General features: G+C 40.6%; 1 protein-coding gene across 4 annotated transcripts in view; it reads right to left on the bottom strand.

The window, feature by feature from the left end:
• Positions 1 to 23,482, bottom strand: part of LDLRAD4 (low density lipoprotein receptor class A domain containing 4) — a 291,353-nt gene extending 267,871 nt beyond the window's left edge. For 3 of the 4 annotated variants that reach the window (XR_014580824.1, XM_083827164.1, XM_083827162.1), the window contains exon 1: positions 23,246 to 23,482. The gene's annotated coding sequence lies outside the window, so the exon portion shown is untranslated. The remainder of the gene's footprint in view (positions 1 to 23,245) is intronic. The other variant, XM_083827166.1, reaches the window with a different exon arrangement.
• Between the last annotated feature and the right edge of the window lie 1,170 nt (positions 23,483 to 24,652).

Below are 24,652 nucleotides of genomic sequence, written 5' to 3'. Positions count from 1 at the left end.
GCAGCGTGTGAACAAGAAGTCTGGTGCTTCAGACACTCTCAAATTAAAAAAAGCTACAAGAAGGCAGCAGAATAAAACAAACAACCAAAAAAACAATGCATAGTAGATGCTAAAATTTCAAATGGAAATGAAGATGAGATATCATACGGTTAAGAAATTACCATAGGCTGCATATGCTGCATTATAGCAGACAGTTTTAGTTCTTAGAATTAAGAGCAATTTACTAGCATTAAAAAAATGGATTTGAAGTAACCAGCACCTGGTTAAATATGATCAAAAATAAAAGGTTGAGCTGTACAAATCCGAAACAGTCACCTTTACAGTGGTGGCCGCTTCAGACACGAGCTGCAGGCTGGATAGGCACTTCCCAGTCCCAGCAAGGCAGTGCAAGGCAGGGGTAGTCAGCTCTGCTCTTCACCTACATCTAAAAGCCATCACCTTAACGTACATGAAACTACATTAAGTAAGTTCCCAAAAGCTGGAGACAGACATTTCAGAACATTCTGCTTCTACTTCAGCATCGCCTTTCTGTTTGCTACAAATACAGAAGATGGAGACACGCCACTGGCTCTGATCCATCCCAAACCACATGGGTCCTCTATACTCCTCACAATATTTATTGACATTTTGATGGGGCCACCCTTATTAAACACAAGAACAAAGAAGTTACTTATTAGCCTGTGTGACAGATGGACAGAAGTCTGCTATAACCAGCCATTCCAGATCCATTTCCACTTTTATATGATAGCATATGTTGTTGTTATTTATTGGGAGTGATCATGCAGGTTACTGGCTAACTTTACAGCAACTTTTTTTTTTTATTATTACTTCTTGGCCTAACTCATAAACAATGCGTATTTCTATACTCAGCATGATGGCTTAAAGTGAAATAATTCTATTAACCTAGCCACTTCATCCTTTAAACAACAGAAATCCGGGAATTTCTGATTTCTGCAGGTCTAGCCCCATTGGCAACCAGCAGTCCTGCAAAAAGCCTACAGCACAATGTTGACAAATTGTGTACGAGGAAGAGAGTTAGGAAAGTATAACTTATCAGATGCATCCCAAATATCTGCATGGAAGCCTTCCCCTCACCCCAGAGTCAACAACCAGCACCATACATCAACTCTAGCCAAAGGGAATTATTATTTTTTTTTTTTTTTTTTAAGTCAGCTTTCAAAAAAAATGCCATCCAAAGGCTGTCATGCAATATGGTAGGGAAAGTTATTTTTCCGGTTATTCTTCACATCGCTCATGATAACCTTCTCTCTCAATTCACTCCTAAATCCAGCTACTTTCTTGCTGACACATTAAACAACCCCTTTTATAATACTGGTCCCACACTGGGTCATTTATAGAGGCTCCTTGTTTCTAAGTAGTTTTTTTTTTTCTTGTTATTTTTCTTATAAATTCCTACTGCCACCTCCTGCAGCTTTTTAAACGCAGACAGGACTCGGGACCCCTGGAGAGGTATTTTCCCCAAACAAACGCCAGCCCTGTGTTCACGTACATCTGGGCAGACTCAGGCTGCAGAACACATGCACATCTGTGCTCCCAAAGTGCTGACAGTGAGATTCAACCTGTCAAGACATCATCATTGAAACACAGCTTGTTTTCTTAAACAAGATGTTTCCGAGTAAAACATAATATGGCATCCCTGCTAGGTGGAAGACCGGCTTCAGCAGCAGAGCTTGCCGAAGAGATTTCCACCCCGGATGGCCACTCTTGTTCACAGCCTGAGGATGGCTGCTTCGTGCTGCGCAGCTTCTCGCAGGGCTACAACCAAACTGTCTGACTGAAATTATTTGCATGAACAGTATTCCCCTTCCTGTTTCCACTTGGAGGGTTAGTCTAAATCCACACGACTTCAGCAAGCTGGTTTAGAGCGCAGCACCGCAAATAGCTGTCCTGGCACAGCTCCAGCTATGGTCAACCACCAGCCACCACATCTTCCCTCAGAGACCCACACCTCACTGCTGGGACAGCAGAGACAGCCTTCTTCCCTAAATTCATGCTCAGAAGTACTCCGACTGATTCGTTTCACCAGCCCAAACCAAGCAGTCTGAGGACGATAACCTGTCTGGAAAATTTCAGCTCAAGCCTTTAAATTTTGGGAAAGTCAGAAGCAAACAAAGCAGTCTTACAATAGAAAGCAACAGGCAACCTCAGTTACAGGTGCCCAGTCTATTATAATGTGAGCATTTACTTTTCCCTTTATACTAATTTATATCTAATACAGCATTATAGTTTTACATTTTTCCTCTTGAAGATCCCTAGAAAGTGTTTCACGTAGATTACTACTATAGCCATTTTTTTTTTATCTGGAAAGTATTCTCTTGAACTGCTATTAGTCATTACGACATAAAAACTGAAGTATGAAGTGCAACCCAGAAGCATTAAGTTCTTTGCCTTGAATTCTGTTCAAGGCAGAGGCGGATCCTCCAACTTCTACTGCATGCCTATTTCTACAGCTGTTGAAGGAAAAGGGAAAGCAAGCATACAACAGGTTCTTTCTGGTGAATCCCAATCGAGAGGATTCTCTCCCGTAACAATTTCTCGAGGTGGATACTCAAGCAGTCGGTGTTTGAAGGAGGCAGCAGAAGGACAGAGCTCCATCTGAGAAGTCACAAAATACAAATGGCCATAATTCAGACTTTGAAAAACAATAGCATTTGTTAGAAATCTAATACCTCTACGTGTAAAATGAGAAAAGGGGGCAAGAGGTGCATATAGGATTAAGGACATCTTCCAGAAATAAAGGAACGGAAACCTCAAACCCCATGTCTCATCTCCAACCTAACAGTCCTGACTATTGGTTTTCTCCTTCATAAGATTTAAGACACTTCAGGAGACTTCATGCAGGGACAGACGCAGGTACAGGGTCAGAACACACCCCAGTCACCTCCAGGGCCAGGAGGTGCATGAATGAGGTATTCCTGAATGATGGCATTCTTTGATAAATGGGCCCAGGAGCAGAGTTTTCACAGCTCCAGAAGGGTAGTAATGTTACCAGCTTAAATGACTAAATACAATGTTCTTTTTTTGGCAAATACAACAAAAAAAAGTTCCCATTGCTAAATCTCTCTCAAAACCACAGATGGAACCACAACAAGTGAGCCTGTCCAAACACATTTACACTAACTCCCACTCCAAAAAACAGTCCCACGGAGGTCCTCACTACAGACAATGTCTTCACTGTCATTTAATAGTTCTTTTCATCTACTCCAGAAACGTTCCGGAGAGAACTCAGAATCTTCCCGTTGTGCTGTAATCAAACACGATGTTTCTGTGTGATTTCTGATATAAATTCTATGTACTTCCTCCTGTTAAAGTACCATAAATCCTGAGGAATAACTTAACGCTGAGCCAGAACTACTGTTTCTCTTCAGAAACGAGGATCATAAACCGAGGTCCATGCTTTGAGGTCTACTCACGCCCTACTTTGGGAAGGAGTATTAACACTAATGCTGGGACACTCTCTAGCTCTTTTTAGGGGAAAAAAAGGTGGGGTTGGGGAGAGGGAGGGGCAGAGGGAGAAGTCTAATATTCTGTTCCATGTACATTTGTGTATTGTTCATATTACTATAGTACCTAAGCACCTCTCAGCACCCACCAAATGCAAGCTAATGAAGATTAGCTTTTCTTAAATCCTAAGAAAGAAAAGGAATGGACCTAACAGGAAAAAATAGTAAAACTAAATAGGAAAACTAAACAGATAATCGATAAACAGTTTTTCCAGTATTTCCAACTGCTGCATTATATTGCATTGCTTCTACTCTATTTAAAGTCCCAACCACAACACAAATTATCCTGGAAGCCTAACTTTAAAATGGTTAAAAGAATAAGTAAGGGAGAAAAAGGAAAACGATGCAAGTTCTAGTGGAAGATACAAGTTACCATGAATCTATCACTTGGCTGTCCAAGTGAAAGCCACAGTTCTCATGAAGAAAATACGGCATGCTGGACTGACACGATGGCTCCCAAACTTCAAAGCACATTTGAAATTTTAACTCACTTAAATGTAAGGAAGAGCCATTACAGTGCAAATAAAGTCTTCTTTGCAGAAAACTAGCATAGGAAACAGGCTTTATCACAGAAAAACAGTATCTAAGGTAGATACAGATGAACTCCACTATAAAACCATTGTGTCACAGCTGTCTTTGACTTCTTTATACTACAGATCAGAAACACAAGCGCATTTGTCTTGAAATGAGCTCTCAAACTCAAAAAGGAGTTTGCATTTTGTAAGAATTACAATATATTTGGACTTTTGGTTTCTTCAGTTATCTATTATTAGCTGGAGTTTAGTTGTCAAGACAACAGTTTCCACTTCTACAAAATGCTTTAACTGTAAGCAAAATGTCACAGTCAATACCAAAAGTTCGTCAGATTGGCCTGGTAGCCAGGAAATAAGAGCATCTCCTTAGGATTGGGTCAGGCTGCCATCAGAACAATGGCAAGAAACAAATGAGGAGACTGGGTATTTGTAAAAGATCACACAAACGTGGTGGAAACCAAAGGATCCAAGGAGCAATCCGCCTTACATGTGATTGACAGCAATACTTGGCTTCTGTGCTGTACCCTGCTACAATGGCCACCCCAAACTGGAGTATGATGTGCACAGGGCAACCGACGAACTTGTATGTTTGATTACAGAAAATCCGGGCATAAGAAATATTTGAGGATAGAGTGGAGAAAAAAGAAAAAGAAAAAAACACCACAGTACAGTGAAGTCACATTGCCAGAAAATGGAAACACAGAGGAACACAGCAGTTGTTGTGTACTGAACATAGCCCACTGCAGTACCAATGGGGGAAAAAAAGGAGCATGCTTCTAGAAATTAGGTCAAGCCTTGTACTGTGAGAAAAAGTGAATGTACAGAGATTTTTATTATTATTATGTGGTATATGCATAACAGCCAATAAACAAAATGCAACGTGAGACACACCCAGAATCTGTAATTCAGCAGCTTGCTATCTGTCCACAAGGCACCAGTGGGAAATTCTGCCAACAGTCAGTTTAGTATTTGTAAATCCAAGTAAATTAGGATCACATCTTATTTCCCTTACCCTCTATTTCTTCCAAATTATTTTGTATTTAAAACAAAACAATAGATCAGCATAGTTAAATGACATGAATATCCTCTTTAGAGTCCCAGACTCACCGTGTACATGGTTTCATGCATGAAGCCAAAACCACACACATCTTGGACGTTAGCTATGAGATCTGCTCCCCCTTTCTGACATAGCTGTTGCAATAGTCTTTGGGTTTATATGAGCCATAGGCTGAAACCACATCAGAATAGTCTACCCAAAGCATTTTTCCCACCCCATTGGTATTCATTCAATATACATACAGAGACAGGAGAAAGGATGGATATTCAGGGTTAAGTGTGTACAGAATAAAGGATTTAGTCAGTTATTATCAGTCACTTCATTTTACAGATCCATGTGAAAGCCATGTGAGATACTAATCTTCCTTTTCTTTATATATATGCACACATGCACGCATATACACCCCACCACCACCCCACAGTCATCATCTGCTTTTCATCTCTTTGCCTCTCTAAATACACGCTTACTTGAACGTTGAGAAAGCAACAGTACCCTGAACACCAACCTCAGATGCAATCCTTCCCCTCTGAAGAAATGCTTCGGAAATACAACATTTAACCATATCATTTATTCAGTTGCATGAACAGATGGGAATAAACTACCTGAAAGTATCAGTATTAGCTCTTGTTAACTCAGTTTGCAGGAAACCAGAATAGCTCACTGGCAGCAAAACAAAGAAGAGGAGAAGAAAAGACGAGTAGAGGGGAGAAGAAATGAACATCGATGTACAAATAACCTCCTCAGTATGCCATACTGAGGAATATGTGGGGAAGGTGTCTGGTGAATTGGAAGCAGTCCTCTTGAGCAACAGGCATTTTTGTCAAATTTGCATTTTCAGAGCTATGAGAGTATTGTTTCCTGCATCCCTATGTTGGCACAGCTCCTCAGCTCAGCCAAGACATCAGGCACTCGTTTGTCAGATTTAGAGCTTCTGGATTTGCCTCTACTTTTTAAGTGCTATATGTTATTTTTATCTCACAGGTTGTTTTCAACATGTGGCAATGGAGCCCCTATAACGTCCAAATGAATAATTTAGTTTGCATTAAACAGTGCCACTGATAATCTATTAAGATTTGCTTCTTTTCCTTTAAGTTTCCATATTTACTGCCAACCAGTTTGAACCCTGTGCATCAAGAAGGAAGGCTACAGTTGCCTGGGTTGTTGTTTTTATTATTATTTTGTCTTAAGACAATTTTTTTTTGAGTTGAAAGTCATTCTTTCTTGCAATATTGTCAATAAAACACCACGAGTATCACATGAAAAATAAAAATTTCAGCATTTGACACTGCACAGCTTTTGATCCCTAACAATACGACAAACTTCCTACACACTCAAAATATACTGACTTCTAAGTGTGAGCAACAAGCAATACTGTCACATTGTATTAATGTCTTTCCAGTCCTGGTTTTAGAAAAGAATCTTTCTTTTTGACACTCAGTAAGTTAACCATCATTTTTTATATCCAGTATAAAATGTAGGAAAATCACCAGAGACTTCTGCATACTGCTAATACTTGTTTTTCAAACAGCTACAGCGAGAAGACTATCTAGCTGCTGGGATCCTTCTACACAGGCTACTAAACTTAAGTTAAAGCAGATTTTTTCTTCCCACCCACCCCCCTATACACAAAATACCAACGTGAACATTCCTAAAGCATTATACAGAGCAAATTCTGGTGTGTTCAATACAAACTCTCCTCATATCAAAAGGACCTACATTTGTAGACACAATACGCAATAACCTGTAATGTAAACACATTTTTCCCCTCACAGACATGAACAGAAGTTCAACTTTGAAAGTGGCCCATATTTTCAGTTATGAACACAGACCTAGACATAAAAGGGAGATCTGTCTTTAGAGTAGCCAGCACTTTTTTTTCCTGGTTATAATCCCACTTGTGAACAGTACTCTCTCCAGGAAGCACAGCCAGCCATCAACATCAGCTTGGGACTCCTGCAGAGCTGGGACCAGAATTTTTTATTTTTATTTTTTTGCTGAAGGTCACATATGGGAAGTATTTAATTTAAGCTCAAACTGGAGAAGGAGAAAAATCATATTTTATAAAAAAAATATATTAAAAAATTGTAAAAGTTCTGACCATGGAAAATACACTGCTGTGTATTTGTTTATAAACACATTTCCATCTCTTCCACGTTCCCCTTTTTGATGGCAACTTGTAACTTGGAGTTTGGGACAGGAAGAGGCTGTTGGGAGATTTTTTTTCCTTTTTTTTTTTTTTAAATGCAGAATTCAAACCATGGGACCAAACACATTTATCACAGTGAACTAACCAGTATTGCCCATTTGCAATTCATGCCTCTCATCAATTCTCTTCATGTCTTTTGCTTCTGCTGAAAAAGTGAGAGCACAGTTAATGGGCAAAGGGCTGGCAAAGTATGCCACTTTTTTTTTCCCCCTTTTTTGTGACCTTGGCAGGTTTTCCTGCACTAAGGGGATAATGCAAGCTCTTCATCCGATGCAGAGGCCACAAGTAACTTGCTCAAGAAGGATACTCACAAGGTCAAAATCAGACCTTGGACTTAGAAAAACCTTACTAAGGTAAGATCCACAAAGTTTGTGGAAATGGATGGAGAAATAGTCTAATCAGTAGAGAGAGGAAAATTAAATTAACAGTAAGGGAAAGGTCCAGAAGTCATCTCGGTGGTTCCAGATGGCAGACAGTCCTCTGCAACAAGCAGTTTAATTAAATAATGTATGGTACAAGAGCGTGTAAAATAACACAGGAAATGGAGTCTTGTTCCTTCCCTAAATGTTTGAAATGGCTGGAATCTAACAGCTGCTCATGCATAGCAAAGAAAAAGAATAACAGACTTTTTTTGTGTAATTATTACAAGCCTCTATAATATATACTCCAGGGTGGTTTTTTGGAAGTCCTTGCTCCTTGCTTTAGCTAATACTGGATTTCGAAGGTTCATGAACTTTCAGTTTCAAGTTTTCTATATGATAAGTTCATTTTAAAGGTTCTGGGCCAAGGAAGACAAATTTGTTAAGCTAATTAACATATCTATATGCATGTTTGCTTTTCTGCATTATCCACATTACTCTGGTCCGTTTTATACAGCTCACAATTATGTGGGGGTCTTGTATTTGTACTACTTACCTTTTGCAGACTACTTAAAATTAACACAAAAAAAAACATGAATAACAGCTTTAACCTTCTTAAAAAAAAAAAAACATTAACAGACAACATTTTCAGGTAAGTACCATCCTGAATTCAGCCGTTTTGCTCAATAAATTACTCTTAATTTAAAAAAAAAAAATACCTCCTGCTCAACTCCTTGCAGGACCATATGACACTACAAAGGGAATATAGTCTTAATAAGGTAGGTACAAGTGCAGAGGAGATTGCACAATGATATTCACGCCACTTTAATCAAACTCTAATTAATCTGATGGTTTTACATTATGACATCGTTTTGCTGAAAACAGACATACCTAATTACAATATGCCTTGTTTATCCAGCAGCTTAAGGTTTTGACTATAAAAGTGACGTCCACAAAACAAATGTGCCCTGTAGCATGTAATTTACTTTGATATGAAAAACCTTGAACAAAAAAAGTTATGCTGTGTCAGCAATCAGACAGCTAAACAGAAATTTAAAAAGTAGATAATTGCTTTCAGATCTAAATAGCAAATACTTGAAAATAAAGTGAACTTTATCACCTACCATTTCTAGTGATTCAGACTTTGATGTGATAACTCACTATAGGTTGTTCCACTATTAAACTCTCCATCCGTAATTGTGTTCAAGGTCTAGCCCATTGAGCAATGTTGAAATAAACCTGTTGGCTTTTAGAGCACTCAAGCCCAGCACATATGCAAGCTCACAGAAGAAACTTTCAAGGCAAAACTCAAAGACAACCTTTTTTTTTACACCTATCTTCTAAGCCTTTTTTCTTTTAAGTAGAATAAAGATTGTAACACAAATTAGTACCAAGCAGAAACCACTCAAGATCAAGGGTAAGGACCTTCCAATTTGTCACCCCAGTGTTTTTGTTTAGTTTTTCCCCTACAGCAGAAGCGTAGACAGTGACTTAAATCTTATTACTGAGAGACTCAACCAAACAGCATTCCAGAAATTACTCCAGGAAGATGTACCACTTCATTCATTGCTTTAGGGTTTTTTGGTTGGTTGTGTTTTGTTGTTGTTGTTTTTTGGTTGTTTTTCTTTTTTATTATTATTGTTTTTGTTGGTGGTGGTGGTTTTTTGTTTGGGGGTGGTTTTTTTTGGGGGGGGGGTCAGTCTGCATAACAAAGCTGTCTTAGTATACATAAACTAAATTGAATAAGACAGTCAAATTTTATGCTAATTATCTGAGCAGAAGTCAAGCACGTAACCTTCTTTCATAACACAGCACTTCTGCATAACTGGACAGGAACATTTAATGACAGGAAAATCATATACACATCAACACATGAAGCGCTGAAAGAAGAAAAACTCTTGGCTAATGAAGAAGACATGATATAACTGTTCTTCAAAACCAAAACCTCATTTGGCTTGTTATTAGTCTTAGTTCAAAGTGAACAAAATATAAAGCTGGTTAAAAATGACTAGATTTTAGTACAAGTCGTCTTCCATGTGCGGAAAGCTCTAAACTACTTAGGATTAGCAGCTGGTAAATGAAACTGGGGAATACGCAGTAGAAGAGATGAAAAAATACAGAAATAATGGGCATCTTATACAGTATTTGTACATGTAAGAAACAAATAAGATTAATATTGCCAGCAATTAAGTCAGATAAACCATATGCAATAACAGAGAACAATCAGGAAGATTTATCTTCTATACAGTAATATATACTCCTACATGGTAAAACAAATGTGAAGAGGAATGAAGTAATGAATTAGAATACCAAAATTTTGGTAATCTTCTTCATAAAGTTCCAAGTTTGCAATGAAATGAAATGAAAGTAAAGGAACTTTAAAAAGAGGGGTGAATATTTAAAATGCAACTAAATAATACAAAGCAAACCTTCCAAAGAAGTTTGTAGTCCTTGCCAGAAACATTCCTGTGGATCTGTTTTCCATCAGAAAATCCAATGCAAAAAAGCAGAAATATTTCTTGTAAGGTATCCTTTTGATGACACTGATCATGAAATAAAAACTGAAATAGACATTTTATAATGCAGAAATTTTACAACATTTCATAACATTATGACTTTCCATTCTAAATGATTTCTTCTTTTATTTTGCATGGTATCATACAAGACTACAAAAGAACATTTTGATCCAAAATATATGTAATTTAAAAAAAAAAATACAAAAGTGATATTTTTTTTCATTCTGTTATAAAGCAATCAAATGTTAATACAGTGAGCTTTCCAGTAAGATGTAAAATCCCTTTCTTACCAAAAACTTAATGTTATTCTGACCCATCAGACAGTTACCTCTGAGAGGACTTCAGCAAACAATATAATCCATGGCTCTGTGAGATGTTGAGAAGATTGTTTGATGGTGTTTTATGTAACAACAGATAGCACCACCGTGGCAAAAAGTGACTTGATACAAATAAAAATGCATACGCTCACTATCAGTGAAGTATTGTCAGCTCTTTCCCTTCTCAGAAAGTAAGCAGTATGACACTTGACTAATTACATAGACAACACTTAGAAGACATCTCAAGGATATAAACCACTGTTGATTACTTCAACCACATGCAACAGCTTCATGAGTTTGTAACTTCCTTCCACTTGCGACAAGAGTTTATGTAGATTTTGCTCTTTTTTTGGGACTTGCAATGTTTAGAATTCAGGTCATCTTTTTTCATGCTCTGTATTTTCTTCCACTTCACCAAAACCTTAGTCCTATTACGGAAGGTTGGACTAGATGAAGTCCAGAAGGTCCCTTCCAACCTGAATTACTCCTCAGTTCTTTTTGTATCATCAGAAGATGAGGAAAGAGTGAGTACAGAGCTCTTACTACACCCACAAAAGATGTTTTACACCTGTAAGAAGAGAGGCATCTAAGTGTACTGCAAAGAAACAATTTTGTTTCTGTGCCTTATTTAGGGTCTATTTCTCAGCCTTATTTAGGACCTCCATAAACTACTAATTTTTATTGAGGTTCACAAAGTTCATTTTTATCAACGTCCACTGATTTTTAACGAAAGATTGCCAGGTAAAATTGACCAGAGTTAGTAGATAGCATTGCTTCTGCTCCAATCATGCAAATAGCTGTATTCAGAAGACACTGCGATGGTCTCTCACGGAAATTAATGCAATTATGCATGTAAAGTCCCTTGCAAGATATGAATGAAGATTTACCGATGGACTCGATGGCTTAGTTGTTTGTGCACACACATATGCATTTTTCCACATTATATTCACCAAATTACCTCAACACAGATTAATGCAATTGCCACGAACATGAAGTATTCTTTTCCTTTACATTTACATTTTTCCTGTTGCTTTGCCCCCTTCTCAACTCAACTCTGACTCACAGACAGATTAGAAATCAGATCAGCCTAGAATTTGCAACACTGACTTAGCCTCTTTGGACTAAAAATAAACAGTAGATAGAGTGGCTGGGAAAAAAAAAAATCAATGACGGTCAGCCCCAACGTGCTCTATTTTACCACAGTAAGAACAAGCAATATCTGAAGTTTACAGGGCTTCTCTTCCCACAGCACATTTCCACCCCAGCTCCTGCAGCTCTGACCGTGCAGGACCACCTGAGAACACAAATAACTACAATGTGTGCATTGAAGACTGTGAGCCCCTTAATCTTGCAATAAACATTTCTGCTAAAGCAACAAAGTGAAATAATCACCTGGCTTATTCTGTGTAGCCGTGGAAAGCACTTACGGTGACTACCCAGGCTCTCACTGCTGCGGAAGGCAATCCTCACGCGGCTCCCTGTGCTAAAATAATACTCCAAAGTAGTAGCAGTGTGATTGGATTTCTACGTGCAGCTAAGGTCACGCAGGTCTTGTGTCTGGCCCGCTGATCCCCCCACCACCCCGACACCTGCGTGGCACGGCCTGCCCGCACAGGAAGGCCGGGGCGACCTCCTCACAATGCGCTCACGTGGAGATCGGGAGCGCCACATCCTGAAGTAGATAAATACAGCAAACCCACCAAGCCCCAAACTTCCTGACATTCTCCAGAACGGACAGGTTTATTTTTTTTTTTTCCTCCAGAGCACAGAGGTTTTGGTATTAATTTGACCAGGGAGAAAAGCTGGAGTCTGCTACGCAGAAACATCTAGTCAAATAAATACGTCATTAAGCTAACTAGCTACAGGATTGTCTAGCAGATGGATGACATCTTGGTTGCTAGTGGAACACTTTTCTATAGCCTTGTTTGAGGCAGACGCATATGGCTCTCCCAAGTACTGATGCAAGCTCCCAGATGGACTAGATCATTGCTGACACCTTATTATAAACCCTAGAGATGAAAGAAGGGAGCACAGTTTTTGAGTCACAACACAGAACTCCGAAATAGTCAGACTTCCTAAAAATCAAGTCTATAATGGAATCTTAACTTCTTTTTGTTGAAAGCGACTACTTTTAACCAGGAACAGAAAACAGGGGAAATACTACAGAAAGGATGATTAGAAGAGCCTCAAGGAGCTGTAAAGACCAGAAGATCCATAATGTAAATGTATATTATAACTACATATATGGAGCTACAACGGTTACAGCTCTGAGGATGCAAAAAAAATTTATCTGCTCTGCAGCTGTTACTGACACCAAGGAGCTTCCATCTGGAATTTCTTGATTGGGGTGGAAGGGAAAAGCAAAGAAGAGGAAGCCATTGAGACATTACAGATGCATGACTTCTCTGAAATGTCTGCATCCTAAAGTACAAGGGAGAGAGGGAAAGGGAAGTCTTCAGCTACAGGAGCGACAGGAAAACTAACAAATATATGGGAGATAACAGAAGTGGTTGCATCCTGCATTTATTTTTTTGGTAGGCGTCAGAAACACCCAAAAACATCTCAAGTACACGAGGGGAAGAAGGCATATTTTACTTATCATGGTCAGAGACAGGAAAAAAAATACTCGTTTAACATTTTTACACTGTGAAAAGAAACTACTCTTAGCATCCACTAATAAGTTTACTCTTCTCCTTCACCCAAAAAAAAGACTCATGATATCAGGATGATGACTTCTTATATTTTCTCTTGCCCTAGTACCTGCTATACCATGTAAACCACATAAGTTAGATTGCTGAAACTGTTACAACTCTGTGACAAAGCTTTAAAAACAAACAAAACTCAAATTTTAAAAACAAATCAACTCACTGACTCTGGGAATATGTTTGGAATCCTGTGTACTCATGAGTCAGGGAGATGCTTAGGCTGCTAAAATCTATCTGCCTCTGCCGCAATGGCCTTAGACTTAACAAGTGTGCAAACATCATGGATATGTCAACTGAATGTACAGCAGCTAGTATATTGCAACTCATTTGTCCCTTTATGTTTTAAAGAGACACTTGTGTTATCAACATCTTCAACCACACAACCATTTCAATGTATTGAGTTCAGAGTCACTCCCAAGATTTCATTCATATAACAAACAACTTCCAGGGAGCATTTTATCTTCTTGGTGGATTGAAAGTTCAGAAGTTTTTTGGTTGTTTGTGTTTTGTTTTTTTTTTTTTTTAACATAAGGAGAATACAGCAATCCTTGAATCATCTTATAAATAGAATGATTATAAAGAAAGAGAAAGGGTATCCTTTTCCTCTTTAGAGAAAGGATATAACCTCTACCACCATCACCTCATGGGTCTCAACAGGAGCGTCAGGAACAGTCTTAATTTTGTAAGGGTAACTTTCAGAAGGGTGCAAGTAGAACAGAACTTCAGCTACGTACTCTGCATCTATGACTGCTTCAACTGGGCAGTTCCTCTTCTCTGCAATACATTGGTCCCTCTGGGAGATAAGTTCAGCTGGACAGAAATGGGGAAAAGAAGCCAACTATCTCCTTTCTCAGAATGCTTCACGGTCCATTTTAACGCCTTAGAATATAAAAGCTTCAGAACAATCATTGCTTTATGTAAATCTTCCAATGCAAAACATAGGAAAGTGCAACTTACAAACCTCTGTGGTCAAGGCTGACATGATGGAATGTAAATTAAAGCCTTTAGACAACAGTGTCTTTGGTTCTCCTGAGGAACTTCCTCAGATGAGCTCCAGATTGAAAAGAAGAGGCAAGACAGATATTAATCAACATCCATGAAAGCATAATGAAACACAGCTCAGCCTAGAACTAGCCAGTTTCTGGGTTGCAACATATTTTTCATTATTATTCATTTATTTCAGAGCAGACAAAGCCCCAAAATTTCCTAATTTCCTACCAACTGAAGGTTCCAGTTTTACATCTGCTGAGTAGGACTATTTTTTTTCTTACTTTTACTGTTTGGAGGACTGCCAGTTTCAGAATACAAAGGATCACTGCAGGTCCCCACATCTGAGGTGGGTCCCCAGGGATTTCTTCAGCCTTTGTCTCTGCAATAGACTTCTCATGCAGGCTGTGCAAGAAAACCCCATGTTCCTAGAAACACAATGTCCTTGGTCGCGGTCGGATCCTTTGCAGTTTTGCTCCATGCCAAGGACCCTGAAAACACCAGGCCTCCGGCCAAACCACAGTTCACCAGGAATCAAAGAGAGGTCACGTCTTGTTTTGGTTTGAGTGAAAGTCTGTCAAATCTAAAATATTTGCAATGAATCATCTCAAGTTCAATGTACTGCCATTTCTGACTAAATTACGTTCACTTGAAAGTTCGCAATTAGTTTCATCTGAAATGCCTCTTCATAGCAGCATCGTGAAAACTGATCAATAATAAGTGACACTGAGGAAAGTCAAGATAAATCAAGTACAGGATAAAATGGTGAAGATAAAGCATGGTAAACATCTATGTCAAGAGGCTCTCATTCATACACAGATGGTTTCATATCACTGTAACTCAACTTATGCTCTGAATGATGTTCTCATTCAGATGTAAAATGACCTTTGATTGATTCAAGCTAGAGCTAGAAGGCTGTTCTATATTCAACACAGCATTCACACACAAGTTTAACATACTTAAACATACACATCTTGACTCGACACTTCAGGTGATTTGCTTTGGTATCTCCATGTAGACACAATTAAAGGCTTTTATCTCCAACCTCTAACAATACCCAGAGGGAAAGAGAGAATGGGAAAAGGCAGAGTCTGTTGCTGCTGGTTGCATATTCAACTGAAGAGAGAACCCATCATCTCAAAAGACACTTCCAGGAAATCTTATGCATCTAACTCCTCCTCTACAGCCTATCGAAGCCCTCTTTTCCTCTCTAGTTCTTTTCATTCCTCTTGGATGGTGAGGTTTTTCTGGTGATTTAAAAAAAAAAAAAAAAAGAAGAAACGTGAACCAAATGCTTCTTAACTTATTTTTGTGCATTACCAGCACTAACACACACCAGCACTGTGGTATTTTTTTCTTGAAATTTACCTACTTGCCCAGGAACCACCCACGAAAAAAAAGCAGACCAATCTACACAGACTACTGGAGCTTTCTGCTGTAGGAACTTTACATAATCCCAGTAATTTTCATCAAAGAGCTGTAAAGATCATTAGGACAAAACAGATTTTCACCTACAGCTGTGAGTTAGAATCCTAATCTCTACACCTATTGTAGGTAACTTCCTCTTGCAGCTAGAGAGATTTTTATCTCCCTAATCCTCAGTACATTAATGCCTACGTTAAAAAGTGATACTATCGCTGTTATCAATCTATTTAAGGCGCAGTAAGAATAAAGTAAATTGTAAATTGCTTTGATGAGAAAGCTTTGCCATAAGGTGCTAAGTAGAACAGGTCAGATAAAGCATACATTTGACAAACATTGGCAGTATTTCTGTTCTTCAACAGATGGTAGCTTTTTGAAAAAAATATTATTATTATAATCTATGTGAAAGTAAGCACCAAACAGTACCTGTACTCAACATAGTGCAAGCTGTTTTGATTGGATATATGATCGCTTTAAGCTTCCCAACTAAATAAAGTTAACTCATAACATAAGACATTTTAAGTGAAAATTGAGTATTTGCAAAAAGTTAATCTCAAACGTGCTGTTTCTAGAAACCTGTTAGGAAGGTTATTTAAACAGTATGAGGAATGTGAAAGAGTCACAAACACAGAAAACATACATTTTGGAAATATTTATAGAGCCCCCTCCCCTTCCACTACCCATACAAGTTTGGTGAGGAATCATAACTAACAAAAAACTTTTGTAAAACAAAAACATTTACACATCAAGTGCACTGGCCGAGAGGGGCTATTAGTCAGCCCAAGCCTAGCTTCTATATTAGCAGCTGCAATCTTTAATTTAGGAGTATTGTATCTTATCTGCACATACATATTTTTATATATATATATATATATATATATATACACACACATATGTATTTTTTTTTCTTTACAAACGTTCAATTTCATTTTGCTTAACACTAGTTAGGCAAAACCTACAAAACCAGTCATCCATTAAGGTGAAATTATGCGAGAGGAACATATACCTATTAGGTAATTCACAGAAGGCGCCAGTTCAATGGCTATGGAGATTAAATTAGGTTATTTTTAAGTGTTCCTCACATCATCTCCTCTCCCACACCTCCTGCTGTGCTCCTCAGCTCTGACCCATAGGGCAGAAGGCAGGCAACTCACTTCTGTCTTACAAAAATCCCAAGCAAACCATAGCAAACGTCCAGTTGAAATTCTGTATAATACAGGTCAAAATACACTCTTAGTATCACTTGACACAATAACTAATGGTTAAGCAAAAGCAGAAGATGAAGCAACGCCACTTACACCCAACAGTTGGGTGTAACAATTCTACGTGAAGGCAATTACATAGACGTATATCTAGTAGGGATGTACTATAACAAATTTATATTAATTCTTGCTTCATGTGTCATTAACACCTAATGGAATGTTTGAAGGTGTTTACAAGTCCAAAGTAATAACAGATCACTCTTAATTAACACACAGTAAAAATTTCATGAAAGTCTCAGTGGAAGAAGAGGGTTGTTAAAGAGATTGCTTCATATCTCAGTCACAGACTGCCCCCTCCTTTCCTTCTATGAAATGGAGAGCAAGTAGGTTACAGGTGTGAGAATCCAAAAATAATAGGCTCAGTTAGACTACAGGAAAAGGTAACTGAAAAGAAGCACACATTTTCCTTCTAATAACCTCTGAAATCAAGAAGAGCGGAAGTTGTGTTTTAAGAACTGTTCTGTTTGAAGATGCTTACAAGTACCGGACACAAAAAATTGAAGACAAGGTACAGTAGCCTTATACTGGCATATGCTGGACATCACTAGACAGATGAGTCAACTCTTATTTCAGAATTCTGAGTAAAACCAGGATTTCTCCACAAGAAAACACGGTTTCCCGGTGTTCTCTCAATGTTGAAGAGAGCTCAGATTTGACTTTACTAAGCACTAACATGCATTCTAACAGAACTGTATACTATTGTCTAAAATCATGACTTAAATATATTCAGTGGTCAAGGATTATACTAGAATCCTTTAAACCTCAAGATATCTATCATACAATTCTTCATAAGAGCACTTCTTGCCTAGAAGTCATTACATCTTTTACAGACAACTTCAGAACATGTGAACAAAATGATATACTGAACACAAAATGAATGAAAATCTCCAAACTTGACTTTTATAGGCAATAGCAAGTTTGACACTGTGAATCAGTCTTTTTGAGAAACAGATTCATTGTTCGCTTCCATTTTTAGCAAAAAGGGCACCAAGGTGCTTAGCATGGAAGAAATCAAGAGCACTTGGAGATGCAAACACAACGCAATTCCTAAAGACACTTCCACAACACATCCCATTCCTATGTGCAGCATTCGAGCAGTGGGGCTTTTCTAGGAGATGCAGTCCTGCCTTTTTGCACTAATCCTAAACATGTTGGTTCAAAAACACGGGTACACTGTCCACCACTCTCACCATTTGTTTCCTCCATCTTATAGACAGCTAAGAATTAGTGTCAACACAGATAAAACTTAGTAATACCTTACTCAAAGATTCCCATACAACTCTCCAAATACTCCATATACTTGGCCCTTTCTCCACTGCTATTAAAGTTCAAAGACTTTAATACTTTCATGTATTGCCTCATCTTAGTGAAACCAAACAGGAAATTATAATTTAGTCCTATCCAAACGCATACTTCAGAAACTTGCTATTACTCTAGCGAGCAAAATTCCTCCTAAGAATAGTTCCCCAAAACTGCACAACTGAAACTTATACTGGAAAGTAACAAGCACACGCATTTCTGAATTCAGTATCATTCAAAAATAAACAAACAACAATGAATTGGCCCATTGGAGTTAAAAGAAATATTTTGGATAAAATATTTCAGTCCTGCCTATGAACCTATCTACTTTAAAATTGCCTATATACATGCTTATCTACTTTAAAGATGTCTATATAGGTCTACTGCTTTTTCACTGAGCAAGGGAGAGACTAAAGCCTGGGAAAAATGCTGAAAATGTTCATGTTTTAAATGTCTTATATAATGTTTAGGTCAGAATATAACTGACCTTGGTTTATCAGTTCCAACCCTCAGGACTAAGCATTTGATTCGACACAAAATAATACATTATGCTTCTAACATCGCTATAATGGAAAAATACCTCAGCTTGAACTCTTTTTTTTTTTTTTTTTTTAAAGGTATCATGCCATCAGGTCAAAAAGTCTACTACACCGGCACTTCTGCTTAACATGAGGCAAAACCTAGGCACAGTCGCATCAGGCAGAACCACACCACAGGTTCACATTGCACACAACTCTTCAGGCAGCAGCAGTTTATTTATCCCTGTCTGCAACTTCACCAGCCTTTCTACACGGATGCTGGCAATCGCCGACTTGCATTGTTCCCCAAACTAACAACATTTTCAAATGCTTTTCAGTTTTAGCAGATAAGTCTCAAAAATCACTACAATTTCCCATCCTCTTTTGGTGCTCTCCGCAAAAACTAAATCCCCTAGCCCATAAACTACTTCCACAATAAAATGATAACCCAAGTGAACACAGCTACCTCAATGGGGAACGTTCAAAGTCGTGCCCTGCAAGTTTTCAAAATCCATCAGAAAAGATTTCTAATCAGTGGTATCTGCAAAACGCAGACATAAAAATAACCAGTGGGTGTGGACGTGTTGCTTTCCCAGCCCTCTCCCCACCGCACTCGCTTCCACCCCCAACTTCTTTGCCGGTTTTCATGCAGATTTGTGCCAGACATTCGGCATCCTCATTAAGTGGTGTCTGGCAACCTGCCTAAGTTTTAGTGGGTTCTGGGAATGCCAATATATTAACCAGAGGACTTTTTGCATACCCTGAAGAGATTTTATTCAAGAAAAGTCAACCATTTGGCACAAAGAAAGCTTAATTCAAATCTAGGAAAGCTCTCCACTGGCAACAAGAAGAGAAATTGCATTTAGGTTCTTCCTAATTTCTGTCTCCTATCTGAAAGAAAAGTTTGATGGAGAGCAAGATCATTTAAAAGGTCAGAGTACTGTCTGTAATAGGATTTTAGAGAAAAGAAAGGCAGATATGAATGGCACAGACCCAGCGCAACATCAAGAAAATGATTCATTTTCACTCCCTTGTCTCTTGTGACCAAAATAATCTTAATCAGGAAGATTAAATTTACCTACTATTATGCTGAGTGATAACGAATGGTGATATGGGTACTTGCAAATCTCCACTGCTTAACTAAACAATACGAAAAAGCATTTAGCAAAATGCACCTACATTTAGCATATTCCAAATATGCTAAATCAAGGCATATGCTACTGAAATGCATACATTAAATAAATATAGATAATGAATACAGAGACATTTTGCCAGCATGAAGAACAGAAAACACTGCAATGCTGTGATCACTCTTTCGAACTTGCACGCTTCCTTTCTACTGCAGTCCCCTTACAGTTACTATCACTCAACTGACAGTCTCAGAAGTAAGCACGTAAAACTCCTCTCTAAAATAAATAACTTACATTTCTCTTTCAAATACAAGGTTGGGAAGAATGCAAAGAAAAAGAAAGGTCAACAGCCTTCCTTCACTGGAACATTCTGCCTGCGCAACGCATAGTAAAAGTTAAAGGACACTGGATAAACGTGTCATTATTTTGTTCCGAGACTGTTTCTGCAGACTTAGGTACCTAGACAATCCCATTAATTGCACGAAGCTATTCAGCTAATCGAGTCCTCTGCTATCATTTAAACACCACTATACATTTTTACAAAGAAATTCCTTTAAACTGACATTTACTTCAAACTCATCACTTTGATTTGTACAAAAATTTGCTGGTTTCCTGACAGCAGTTCCAAAATATCATGATCACTTTATAATGACTAATTAGCACCAGAGAGCTAACAAGAAATCAATTAAAACCAATTCCATTTAAATGTTTTAGTGTACATATTAGAAGTCTGGCAAAAATAAGATTATGTTTGGTGGGAAAGAAATTTTTAGCTATCTAGGCTGCCTTTGCTTAGACATCAACCTTCTAGGCAAGACGGCTATTCTTAAAAATAGCTGTCAACTGAGAAAAGAAAATGTATATGTATGAATCATTTCACTACAGGGTTGGATTCCCAGCAACTGATGCACCACTGTTCTGGCATCAGTGCCTTTAACGAGCAGCTGATACTAGCTTGGTGCCATTGAAGAATTTCACGGTTACCACAGAACCAATCTGCAAAGATATTCGTCTCCATACTCCTAGAAGTATTTGTATTCCCTAACTGGCAATTCATTCGCAAGGAGCGGTTTTAAACTATTAAAAACCAGAGACAGAAGAAAAAGAAAAGAAAAAAAAAAAAAAAAAACTTTTCCAAGGCCACTCGTAAGTTAAATGCAAGAACCATTTCCACCAATACAAGAGTTGGTGGGCAGGCATGCGTTTTTTAGCACTTCAATTCTCTCAAAAGTAATTTAATTCAATACAATCTCTCAGACACTTCCTTTTTTTTTTTTAATAATAATTTACTTATTTCTGATTTACATATCCTGAAAGTACTCCCAATGATTTTAGACAGCATCACTCAAGTGCAACCAGTTCTTGGTGGTAGGGTAGCAGCCGCTAGAGAGAATACTGCAGGGCAGCTGTAAAAAAGAGAACTAAAGTTTGGACAAGAAAATTAGAGGGAAAACTTCATTCTCATTCAAAAAAAAAATAAAATAAAAATAAAACAGACACGGTACCTTCAGTGAGCAGAAAACTAACAACAACTCATCTTTTCAGGTCTCGCCTTAATGGTCCTACGCAGAAAAAACAGCATTTTATCTGCTTAAAAATCACAAAGGGACAGGTTATCTCTAAACGGTTAGGTTAGACTACTGCTCAATGATTTGCATCTCACTAAATGTAATTCTGCTATGCCTCAGTCTTGAATCCCAATTTCCTTCTACTCCTGCAGCTTCCACCGAAGGCTGAACTCAAGCTTCATCAGCCAAACGCTGCCTAGTGCCTGTAATGTTTCAATTAACATAAACCAATGGTCTGTAATATACTGTCTCACATTGTTAACTCATTCTGTGTTACGCATTCATCATCATTTAGGCCTGCACGGGCATCTTAATTTACCGGCGAATACCAATGTGCTTTATGTGTATGCAGCAATGGTCTTCACGTACCCAAGAATCAGAATTAAATAAGCTGATACAAACGCAGAATATATAAGAAGATGTAATTTTACTTCTGTACATAACCGCATACTTGACGCATTCCGATGTCAGTTCTCCTCACACTGCTCGCTTTATGTATCGCAGTAACTTAATACCTGGTGCTACCACCCCGGCACAGACATGGATGGGGAGAGCACCATCGCTATTCAGTGAACGTGGACGTGGGGAGGTCGGTCAGAGCGCTCCCCAGCAGTGCGCTGTCCTCCCAGCAAACCTTCCCCTGGTACTCACAGCCACGAAGCCCTAATATTTATATTCTCATTAGGGGGACCATACACGTGTGCACCACACGCACAGTTATTCATCTCTACTCAACAGTGCACCACCCGTTGTTTGACCGATTCTGGGTTGTTGCAAGGAGCACGTTTCCTACGAGCCTCACCCAAGAAGCGACGCGGGGAGGCAGAAGACAAGTCTTGCCGTACGAACACCACTCAGGGGCTGAGGGATGAAAAGCCAAAGGCGCCTTCCAGAAAGGTACATTACTGTACTTAGGCAGCATCTATGTTCTTACCTCGTCTGTGCCTACCGGTAATTGCCTCTCGGGCTTTCTTACTGATGAAAACTCTCTCCCTTCTCAGCTATAGCCTCAGACGGAAGGCGCTGCACACTCTTCGTGCTACGTGGTGCACCTTGCCATTCCCCACACGTTTAATGCAAAAGTTTTTCTCCTTGCAAGCACAGATAAACCTCTCAGTTTTCCTTCCTGACAGGAAGATAGCCATGTTTTAAATCAATAAAACTTTTACGACACCAAACGCTATTTCTAGCGGCATATAAAATTATTCACCAGATCCCTCCTGCTCTCTCGCACAGCCATCACTTGCTACTCACAAAAGGGTCTGAACCGTTCTGGAGCGGAAAATCCCAGCAAAGCCTTTACGGCTGTGGGCACTCATTTAAGAATATGCACCTCCAAGTGAAGAAAAAAAAAAAAAAAAAGTTACTTTTGCATTTTGCCTGCTTCCTGTTTATTCCCCGGCGAAGCCTACCCACAGCGGTGCGCTCGCCCCCTCCCCAGAGCCACCCACCTACACGCCGGGGAGCCCGGCTCGGAGGTTTGGGATGCACGCATCCAACGCGAGGGCTGCGGGCAGACCCGGCAGGCAGGGCTACACTTCTGCTAATAAACTTTAAAAAAAAAAAAAGGGGGGTGGAGGGTTGGGGGGGGGGGGGTCACTTTGTCAAATATAGGTCATTTGTGCGCCAAGGCGGCAGCCCCCCCGCTCCTTGTCCTTCCTGCCAAAGTTGCCTGCCCGGAGCGCGGCCCCTGCCGGGGGGGGGGGGGGCAGCACGAGACCATAAAATCCCGGGTCCCCAAAACCCCGGAGCGATCTCGGCGATCCGGCCTCGATCAGCTCCCCGGGGGCCATCCCCCCCCCCCCCCCCAGCCGCTCCCCCCCCGGTGCCCCCCGCACTCACCTCCCCCCGGCCCCCGCCGAGCGGACGGGGCGCCCGCCGCCCCCGGCAGCCTCCCTCGGTGCGCTGGGGCTGGCTCCGCGGCTGCCTCCAACTCATCCCCAGCCTCGCCGCCGCCGCCGCCGCCTCCTCCTCCTCCTCCTCCTCCTCCTCCCCCCGCCCTGCCCGCCCCGCTGGCTGCCGCCTGTCTGCGGCGAGTCTGGCTCTGGCGGCCGGGCGCGGGGCCGCCGGCGCGGGGGAGGGAGGAGGAGGAGGAGGAGGAGGAGGAGGAGGAGGAGGAGGAGGAGGAGGAGGAGGAGGAGGAAGCGGGGGAGGGGCGGCTGTGCTCCTTCCCCTCCCTTCCTCTCCCCTCCCCTCCCCTCCCCTCCCCGCCCGGCTCGGCACAGCCCGGCTCGGCGGCCCACACCGCCCCCTGCCGGGGGGATGAGCTGCGGCCCCCCCAAAACGCCCCTTATCCCTCCCCCCGCCTCCCCAAATTTTGGGGTGAGGTGAGAGCAGCCAGCCCGAGGCTCCCCCCTCCCTCCGCAGCCGGTGCTGAAGGCAGGGTTGGCACGGCACGGTGTTGGGGGGGGGGGGGGGGTGTTGGCTCCGGGCTCGATTTTGTCCCGTGCAGAATGAGAAATTTTGTGACATCTCCAAAAAATGTTGCCAGACAGGAAAACCCCGTTCCGGGCACGGCCCCACAGGCACGAACCCAAGGCAGGGTTCGGCCCCGCCTCGCAGAAGGAAGGCAGCGCTCACCCGCAGGTGCTGTCCAGCTCTGGGCTGGTAACAGCCCCAGTAACGCCACCCAGCCTCCTGCCACCATCCCGCTCCTCGTATCTCCGTGACCCCCCCGTGGGACACAGGGCTGTGACACCCCTCGGCAACCTGACCCTCGGCTGTGCCCAAGCCGGGTGGCAACAAGTGCAACAGCCACAAGCTGTAAGTTTAAACACCAAAATATTGACGCACACCATTACCACGGGGAAAAGAATCCCTCTTTCCACAAATTCACATCGTCAGTCTCAGTCCACATTCCCATCCACGAGGGGCTCTGAATATTTTCCCTTCCTTACCGTACGTGTGAGCCAGGAAGGAACAGGAGAAGTAGCAGGGAGTGGATAACACCATGAGCTCTCTTACTTCAAGCATGTGCCTGTTGAACTCAAATGTGCTTCTGAAGTTGAGGTGGTTTCCTTTCTGGCCTCACCTCTGTCCAGTGTCAAGCTGAAGGGAAGGTGCAAGTCTGCCGGCAGGAGACGGGAAGCCATCAGGACGCTGCTCCGGCAACCCAGGGCCAAGGAGGCCACGCTGTGAAGATCACAAGGGCCAAGGCCCTCAGCTTGAGCTGGGGTCACCAGGTGAGACAGAAAATGGGGAAGCAAGGGATCAATGCCAAAGGAGAGAAACAGCAGTGAGAGATAATTT

Source organism: Anser anser (genome assembly GCF_964211835.1).
Source record: "Anser anser genome assembly, chromosome: 2".
NCBI classification, from domain to species: Eukaryota; Metazoa; Chordata; class Aves; order Anseriformes; family Anatidae; genus Anser; species Anser anser.
This window is presented reverse-complemented; position numbering and strand designations above follow the sequence as displayed.